This window comes from Ascaphus truei, chromosome 2 (assembly GCF_040206685.1).
Source record: "Ascaphus truei isolate aAscTru1 chromosome 2, aAscTru1.hap1, whole genome shotgun sequence".
Taxonomy (NCBI): Eukaryota; Metazoa; Chordata; class Amphibia; order Anura; family Ascaphidae; genus Ascaphus; species Ascaphus truei.
The window spans coordinates 289,176,706-289,184,782 of NC_134484.1; the positions used below are offsets into that span (position 1 = coordinate 289,176,706).

The window sequence follows — 8,077 nt, forward strand, 5'->3', positions numbered from 1 at the left end:
AGGGTGTGACAGGGAGAGGGAGCAGGTTGTGACAGGGAGAGGAGGTCAGGAAGGTGAGGGAGAGGGGGAAAAGGTGGGGAGCAGGGTGTGACAGGGAGGGAGCAGGGTGTGACAGAGAGAGGGGGGCAGGGAGAGGGGAGCAGAGCAGGGTGTGACAGGGAGAGGGGCAGGGGTGTGACAGGGAGAGGGGGCAGGGTGTGACAGGGAGAGGGGGCAGGGTGTGACAGGGAGGGGGGCAGGTTGTGACAGGAGGGGAGCTGGGAGTGACAGGGAGAGGGGGCAGGGCGTGACAGGGAGGGGAGCAGGGAGTGACAGGGAGAGGGGGCAGGGTGTGACAGAGAGAGGGGGGCAGGGAGAGGGGAGCAGGGTGTGACAGGGAGAGGGGCAGGGTGTGAAAGGGAGAGGGGGCAGGGTGTGACAAGGAGAGGGGGGCAGGGTGTGACAGGGAGAGGGGGCAGGTTGTGACAGGGAGAGGGGGGCAGGGTGTAACAGGGAGAGCAGGGTGTGACAGGGAGAGGGAGGCAGGGTGACAGGGAGAGGGGGCAGGACATGACAGGGAGGGGAGCAGGGAGTGACAGGGAGAGGGGGCAGGGTGTGACAGGGAGAGGGGGGCAGGGCGTGACAGGGAGAGGGGAGCAGGGTGTGACAGGGAGAGGGGGGCATGGTGTGACAGGGAGAGGGGAGCAGCAGGGTGTGACAGGGAGAGGGGGCAGGGTGTGACAGGGAGAGGGGGGCAGGGTGTAACAGGGAGAGCAGGGTGTGACAGGGAGAGTGGGGCAGGGTGTAACAGGGAGAGCAGGGTGTGACAGGAGAGGGGAGCAGGGTGTGACAGGGAGAGGGGGCAGGGTGTGACAGGGAGAGGGAGCAGGGTGTGACAGGGAGGGGGGGCAGGGTGTAACAGGGAGAGCAGGGTGTGACAGGGAGAGGGTGGCAGGGTGTGACAGGGAGAGGGGAGCAGGGTGTGACAGGGAGAGGGGGCAGGGTGTGACAGGGAGAGGGGGCAGGGTGTGACAGGGAGAGGGGGCAGGGTGTGACAGGGAGAGGGGGGCAGGGTGTAACAGGGAGAGCAGGGTGTGACAGGGAGAGGGGGGCAGGGTGTGACAGGGAGAGGGGAGCAGGGTGTGACAGGGTGTGACAGGGAGAGGGGGGCAGGGTGTGACAGGGAGAGGGGGCAGGGTGTGACAGGGAGAGGGGGGCAGGGTGTAACAGGGAGAGCAGGGTGTGACAGGAGAGGGGAGCAGGGTGTGACAGGGAGAGGGGGCAGGGTGTGACAGGGAGAGGGGAGCAGGGTGTGATAGGGAGAGGGGGGCAGGGTGTAACAGGGAGAGCAGGGTGTGACAGGGAGAGGGGGCAGGGCGTAACAGGGAGAGCAGGGTGTGACAGGGAGAGGGGGGCAGGGTGTGACAGGGAGAGGGGGCAGGGTGTGACAGAGAGAGGGGGGCAGGGAGAGGGGAGCAGGGTGTGACAGGGAGAGGGGCAGGGTGTGACAGGGAGAGGGGGCAGGGTGTGACAGGGAGAGGGGGGCACGGTGTAACAGGGAGAGCAGGGTGTGACAGGGAGAGGGGGGCAGGGTGACAGGGAGAGGGGGCAGGGCGTGACAGGGATTGGAGCAGGGAGTGACAGGGAGAGGGGGCAGGGTGTGACAGGGAGAGGGGGGCAGGGCGTGACAGGGAGAGGGGAGCAGGGTGTGACAGGGAGAGGGGGGGTACGGTGTGACAGGGAGAGGGGAGCAGCAGGGTGTGACAGGGACAGGGGGCAGGGTGTGACAGGGAGAGGGGGGCAGGGTGTAACAGAGAGAGCAGAGTGTGACAGGGAGAGGGGGGCAGGGTGTAACAGGGAGAGCAGGGTGTGACAGGAGAGGGGAGCAGGGTGTGACAGGGAGAGGGGGCAGGGTGTGACAGGGAGAGGGGAGCAGGGTGTGACAGGGAGAGGGGGGCAGGGTGTGACAGGGAGAGCAGGGTGTGACAGGGAGAGGGGGGCAGGGTGTGACAGGGAGAGGGGGCAGGGTGTGATAGGGAGAGGGGAGCAGGGTGTGACAGGGAGAGGGGGGCAGGGTGTAACAGGGAGAGCAGGGTGTGACAGGGAGAGGGGGGCAGGGTGTAACAGGGAGAGCAGGGTGTGACAGGGAGAGGGGAGCAGGGTGTAACAGGGAGAGGGGGCAGGGTGTGACAGGGAGAGGGGGCAGGGTGTGACAGGGAGAGGGGAGCAGGGTGTGACAGGGAGAGGGGGTGTGACAGGGAGAGGGGGGCAGGGTGTAACAGGGAGAGCAGGGTGTGACAGGGAGAGGGGTGTGTGACAGGGAGAGGGGGGCAGGGTGTAACAGGGAGAGCAGGTTGTGACAGGGAGAGGGGGGCAGGGTGTGACGGGGAGAGCAGGGAGTGACAGGGAGGGGGGAGAGCAGGGTGTGACAGGGAGGGGGGGAGAGCAGGGTGTGACAGGGAGAGCAGGGAGTGACAGGGAGGGGGGAGAGCAGGGTGTGACAGGGAGAGGGGAGCAGGGTGTGACAGGGAGGGGAGCAGTGTGACAAGGAGAGAGGGCAGTTTGTTACAGGGAGAGAGGGCAGTTTGTTACAGGGAGAGGGGGGGGCAGTTTGTTACAGGGAGAGGGGGGGGCAGTTTGTTACAGGGAGAGGGGGGGGGCAGTTTGTTACAGGGAGAGAGGGCAGTTTGTTACAGGGAGAGAGGGCAGTTTGTTACAGGGAGGGGGGCAGTTTGTTACAGGGAGAGGGGGGGCAGTTTGTTACAGGGAGAGAGGGCAGTTTGTTACAGGGAGAGGGGGGGGCAGTTTGTTACAGGGAGAGGGGGGGGCAGTTTGTTACAGGGAGAGGGGGGGGCAGTTTGTTACAGGGAGAGAGGGCAGTTTGTTACAGGGAGAGGGGGGGGGCAGTTTGTTACAGGGAGGGGGGAGGTGCTTCATACCTTTGGTCTTATTGGTTATCTGCCAGTTATCGCGCCTTAGACAGGAGGATCATTTCGATCTCTGATTGGCCAGAACCGTTTCATGGTCACACCCTTATTGGTGCAAGTTACTGTCCATCACTTCACCGGAGCCGAAAACGTAGCGGAACACACGTGACACTTTTAGGAGGGATGAGGTGTCAATCACGTGGCAGCGCACGCGAGAGCAGTAACCTCATTTTCCGCGTGACGGTTCCGCGCGCTGCCAGTGGCTCCGGGCTGCTGTTTTGTCAGAAGGATTAGAGCGGTCTGGGCATGCGCGAAAGGATGTCCAACACCTGCATGGTATCTCTTACCCAAAATGCATTGTAACTGCAGCAGCAGCCTTAATACTTACTGTATATTGTTATATGATATAGTCCTTATATACACTTATTATAATTATTATATATTACTTATATACACTTATTATTATACAATAGTATATATTCCTTATATACACTTATTATTATACAATAGTATATATTCCTTATATACACTTATTATTATACAATAGTATATATTCCTTATATACACTTATTATTATACAATAGTATATATTCCGTATATACACTTATTATTATACAATAGTATATATTCCTTATATACACTTATTATTATACAATCTTCTTAATATATAAAATCGAATGGTTAGTTCTATCTGCGGTGAATCTGATTGGTCCTCAGCCTCTGGCCAATCAGATTGGTGGGTGTGACGTCACCCAACTGCCACTCTCTTCCCTTAGGCTCGGCGCCACACACACACACACACACACACACACACACACACACAAACACACACACACACTCTCTCTCCCATATACACACACACACACACCTCTCCCCCTCGCCCTCCCCAGCGGCGCTCCAACTCACCTCTCCCCCTCCCCGCTCCAACTCACCTCTCCCCCTCCCCAGCGGCGCTCCAACTCACCTCTCCCCCTCCCCAGCGGCGCTCCAACTCACCTTTGCCCCTCCCCAGCGGCGCTCCAACTCACTTCTCCCCCTCCCCAGCGGCGCTCCAACTCACCTCTCCCCCTCCCCGCTCCAACTCACCTCTCCCCCTCCCCGCTCCAACTCACCTCTCCCCCTCCCCGCTCCAACTCACCTCTCCCCCTCCCCAGCGGCGCTCCAACTCACCTCTCCCCCTCCCCGCTCCAACTCACCTCTCCCCCTCCCCAGCGGCGCTCCAACTCACCTCTCCCCCTCCCCGCTCCAACTCACCTCTCCCCCTCCCCGCTCCAACTCACCTCCCCTCCCCGGCGCTCACTCCCCCTGCCTTTGACGCCCCCCCCTGCCTTTTACGCCCCCCACCCTGCCTCTGACCAACGCCGGGTATACACACACACACCTCTCCTCCCCCCCATCACACTCACCTCCCTCCCCGGCACTGACTCCCCTCCCCGGCGCTCACTCCCCCTGCCTTTCACGCCCCCCTCCCTGCCTCCGGCCAACGCCGGGTATACACACACACACCTCTTACCCCCCATCACACTCACCTCCCTCCCCGCCGCTCATTCACCTCCCCGGCGCTGACTCACCTCCCCTCCCCTGGCTCCCTCCCCTGGCTCCCCTCCCCGGTGCTCCCCTCCCCGGCGCTCCACTCATATCACCTCCCCGGCGCTCCACTCACCTCCCTCCCCGGCGCTCACTCACCTCCCCGGCGCTGACTCACCAACACACCGACTGACACACACACACACCGACTGACACACACACACCGACTGACACACACACATCGACTGACACACACAGACTGACGCGCGCGCACACACACACACAGTGACTGACGCACGCACACACACACACACACTGACTGAGGCACACACGCACACACTGACTGTGTGTGCGTCAGTCAGTCAGTCTGTGTGTGTTTTTCTTTCTGCGTCAGACTCACTGACGCGCGCGCGCGCACACACACTGACTGACGCACACACACTGCATGAAGCTGTAAAGGAGGGGGGGGGGACTGCATTGATGTGCATGGGGGACAAACAGAGAGGGGGGAGGAGAGAGAAGAGAGAGGGGAGCAGGAACATTACATCCCGGGCAACGCCGGGTCTCTCAGCTAGTAGTATATATTCCTTATATACACTTTTATGTACTATTATTATACTATATTATATATTCTTTATATACAATTATTATTATTATACATTCTTTATATACACATATATATATATATATATATTCCTTATATACACTTATTATTATACTATATTATATATTATTTATATATCATTATTATTATACCATATTATATATTCTTTATATACATTTATTATTATTATTATAATACTATATTATACATTCCTTATATACACTTATACTATATATAAATATTCTTCTGCCCTCACCCTCTCCTTTTGCCCTCACCCTCTCCTTCTGCACTCACCCTCTCCTTCTGCCCTCACCCTCTCCTTCTGCCCTCACCCTCTCCTGCTGCCCTTACCCTCTCATTCTGCCCTCACCCTCTATTTCTGCCCTCACCCTCTCCTTCTGCCCTCACCCTCTCCTTCCTCTCTCACCCTCTCCTTCTGCTCTCACCCTCTCCTTCCGCTCTCACCCTCTCCTTCTGACCTCACCCTCTCCTTCTGCCCTCACCCTCTCCGCCCCATTCTGCTCTCACCCCTTTCCCTCCCTCGCTCCTCTACTTCTGCTCTCCCCCCTCTCTTTCCCCTTTCCTTCTGTTCTCACCCCTCTGCTTCTGTTCTCGCCCCTCTGCTTCTGTTCTCACCCCTCTGCTTCTGTTCTCGCCCCTCTGCTTCTGTTCTCGCCCCTCTGCTTCTGTTCTCACCCCTCTGCTTCTGTTCTCACCCCTCTCCTTCTCTTCTCGCCCCTCTCCTTTTCTTCACGCCCCTCTCCCCCTCTCGCCCCTCTACTTCTGTTCTCACCCCTCTGCTTCTGTTCTCACCCCTCTGCTTCTGTTCTCACCCCTCTCCTTCTCTTCTCGCCCCTCTCCTTTTCTTCTCGCCCCTCTCTCGCCCCTCTACTTCTGTTCTCACCCCTCTGCTTCTGTTCTCACCCCTCTGCTTCTGTTTTCACCCCTCTGCTTCTGTTCTCACCCCTCTCCTTTTCTTCTCGCCCCTCTCCTTTTCTTCTCGCCCCTCTGCTTCTGTTCTCACCTCTCTGCTTCTGTTCTCACCCCTCTGCTTCTGTTCTCACCCCTCTGCTTCTGTTCTCACCCCTCTCCTTCTCTTCTCGCCCCTCTCCTTTTCTTCTCGCCCCTCTCCCTATCTCGCCCCTCTACTTCTGTTCTCACCCCTCTCCTTCTGTTCTCACCCCTCTGCTTCTGTTCTCACCCCTCTGCTTCTGTTCTCACCCCTGTTCTTCTCTTCTCACCCCTCTCCTTTTCTTCTCGCCCCTCTCCTCTTCTCGCCCCTCTCCTTTTCTTCTCGCCCCTCTCCCTCTCTCACCCATTTCCTTCTGCTCTCACCACTCTCCTGTTCTCACCCCTCTCCTTCTGTTCTCACCCCTCTCCTTCTGTTCTCGCCCCTCTCACCCCGTTCCTTCTGTTCTCGCCCCTCTCCCTCTCTCACCCCTCTACTTCTGCTCTCACCTCTCCCTCTCACCCCTCTCCTGCTCTCACCCCTTTCCCTCCCTCACCCCTTTCCTTCTGCTCTCACCCCTCTCCTTCTGCGCCCACCCCTCCCTCTCCCTCTATCCCTCTCACCCCTCTCTTGTTTTCACCCATCTCCTGCTCTCACCTCTCTCCCTCTCTCACCCTCTCCTTCTGTGTTATTATTACTGCATAGGCGGTGATTGCTGTGTTATTATTACTCTCTCTCTCTCTCTCTCTCTCTCTCTCTCTCTCTCTCTCTCTCTCTCTCTCTCTCTCTCTCTCTCTCTCTCTATATATATATATATATATATATATATATATACACAAAAAAACAAATAGTAGCGCTAGTTTGTGATAGAAATAACTGTGATGTGCAAAAAATTATAAATGTTTAAAAGGTGAAGTGCAGTTAATATTAAATATGTAGATGAAATATTGATGTTAGAATAGGAACAGTCTGCACGGAAGAGGCAATGCTTCTAAATGGTCAAACCTGACCATAATAAACTATATATCTTTTTTGACTTATATATATATATTATATATATATAATCTGCCAGGGTATTAGGTCCTATTTGTTATAGAAAAAAACTATGCCCTTATTAACCCACAAAATTTGTTTTGGCAAAATGTGTCCACAAATGTAAATACTCTCTACAAAGAGTGCAACAGTTAATACAAAGCCCCAAAGCATTACTTATTAAACGTTTTACTATATATAGAAAAATACAGTGTTTTAGATTACAGAACAAGATTACAAAAACATCCAATATCAATAAATGCAGAGCAGTCTCTTAAAATAACAGGATAAAATATAAAACACAGTTGCATAGAAAGCTGTAAATCCACGTGTTTGATCCCTCAACACACCTCTTGTTGAATTCTGATTTCATAATCCCAGAGCAAGACCGATATACTATTCTTCTCCCATTGAAACAACATAAGCTCACCCCTGTGGTAAATCAGCTGCTAGGTTGACGTTTTTACGACTTCAGAACAAAAAAACCTCCTAAAATTATGTTTAAATTCTTGCCTCAATATATAAACGCACTCATAAATTCCTTTCTCTAATACTTACTGCACCGACACACTTTATTCGAGCAAATGCCCAGTTTGTACCTGGCAGATACCTGGAATCCGCCGCTGCTCACCTCTTGCATGCTTCGTTGCGTTTGCCTTCCCAGCCACGGTTCATGCCTGGCTGACGGGGGCCTGATCTGTTAAATGATAATGAGAAGGATTTACTAGGCTGCAATGCTTCGTGTGTCCACCAGATGGCATAAACTCATGACTTGTAAAGCGCCGAATCAGTAATGTGTGGGCTTGCAGTTGTTTCGTTTAAAAAAGATACTGTACCACAGTGTGCCATTGTACAGTAACTTGGCCTTGGCCTTGAGACTGAAGGAAGAGTTGCAAAAATGTATCAATTTAGGCTTTACATATTAAATAAAGACAAAGACCAGTTTCAGTTACACTATTCTCCAGAGACCCACCATGAGTGTCCAAGTGCAGCAGCCCGTGTTCCAAAAACCTGACAGAAGTTATGCTTATTTGATATGGGCCGCTATTAATGCAACAG

General features: G+C 54.8%; 1 long non-coding RNA gene across 1 annotated transcript in view; it reads right to left on the reverse strand.

Moving 5' to 3' along the window:
* LOC142488667 (uncharacterized) overlaps positions 1 to 3,101 on the reverse strand; it is a 92,830-nt gene extending 89,729 nt beyond the window's left edge. The window contains exon 1 of the long non-coding RNA XR_012799569.1: positions 2,919 to 3,101. This is a non-coding gene — a long non-coding RNA (uncharacterized LOC142488667). The remainder of the gene's footprint in view (positions 1 to 2,918) is intronic.
* Positions 3,102 to 8,077: the final 4,976 nt, after the last annotated feature.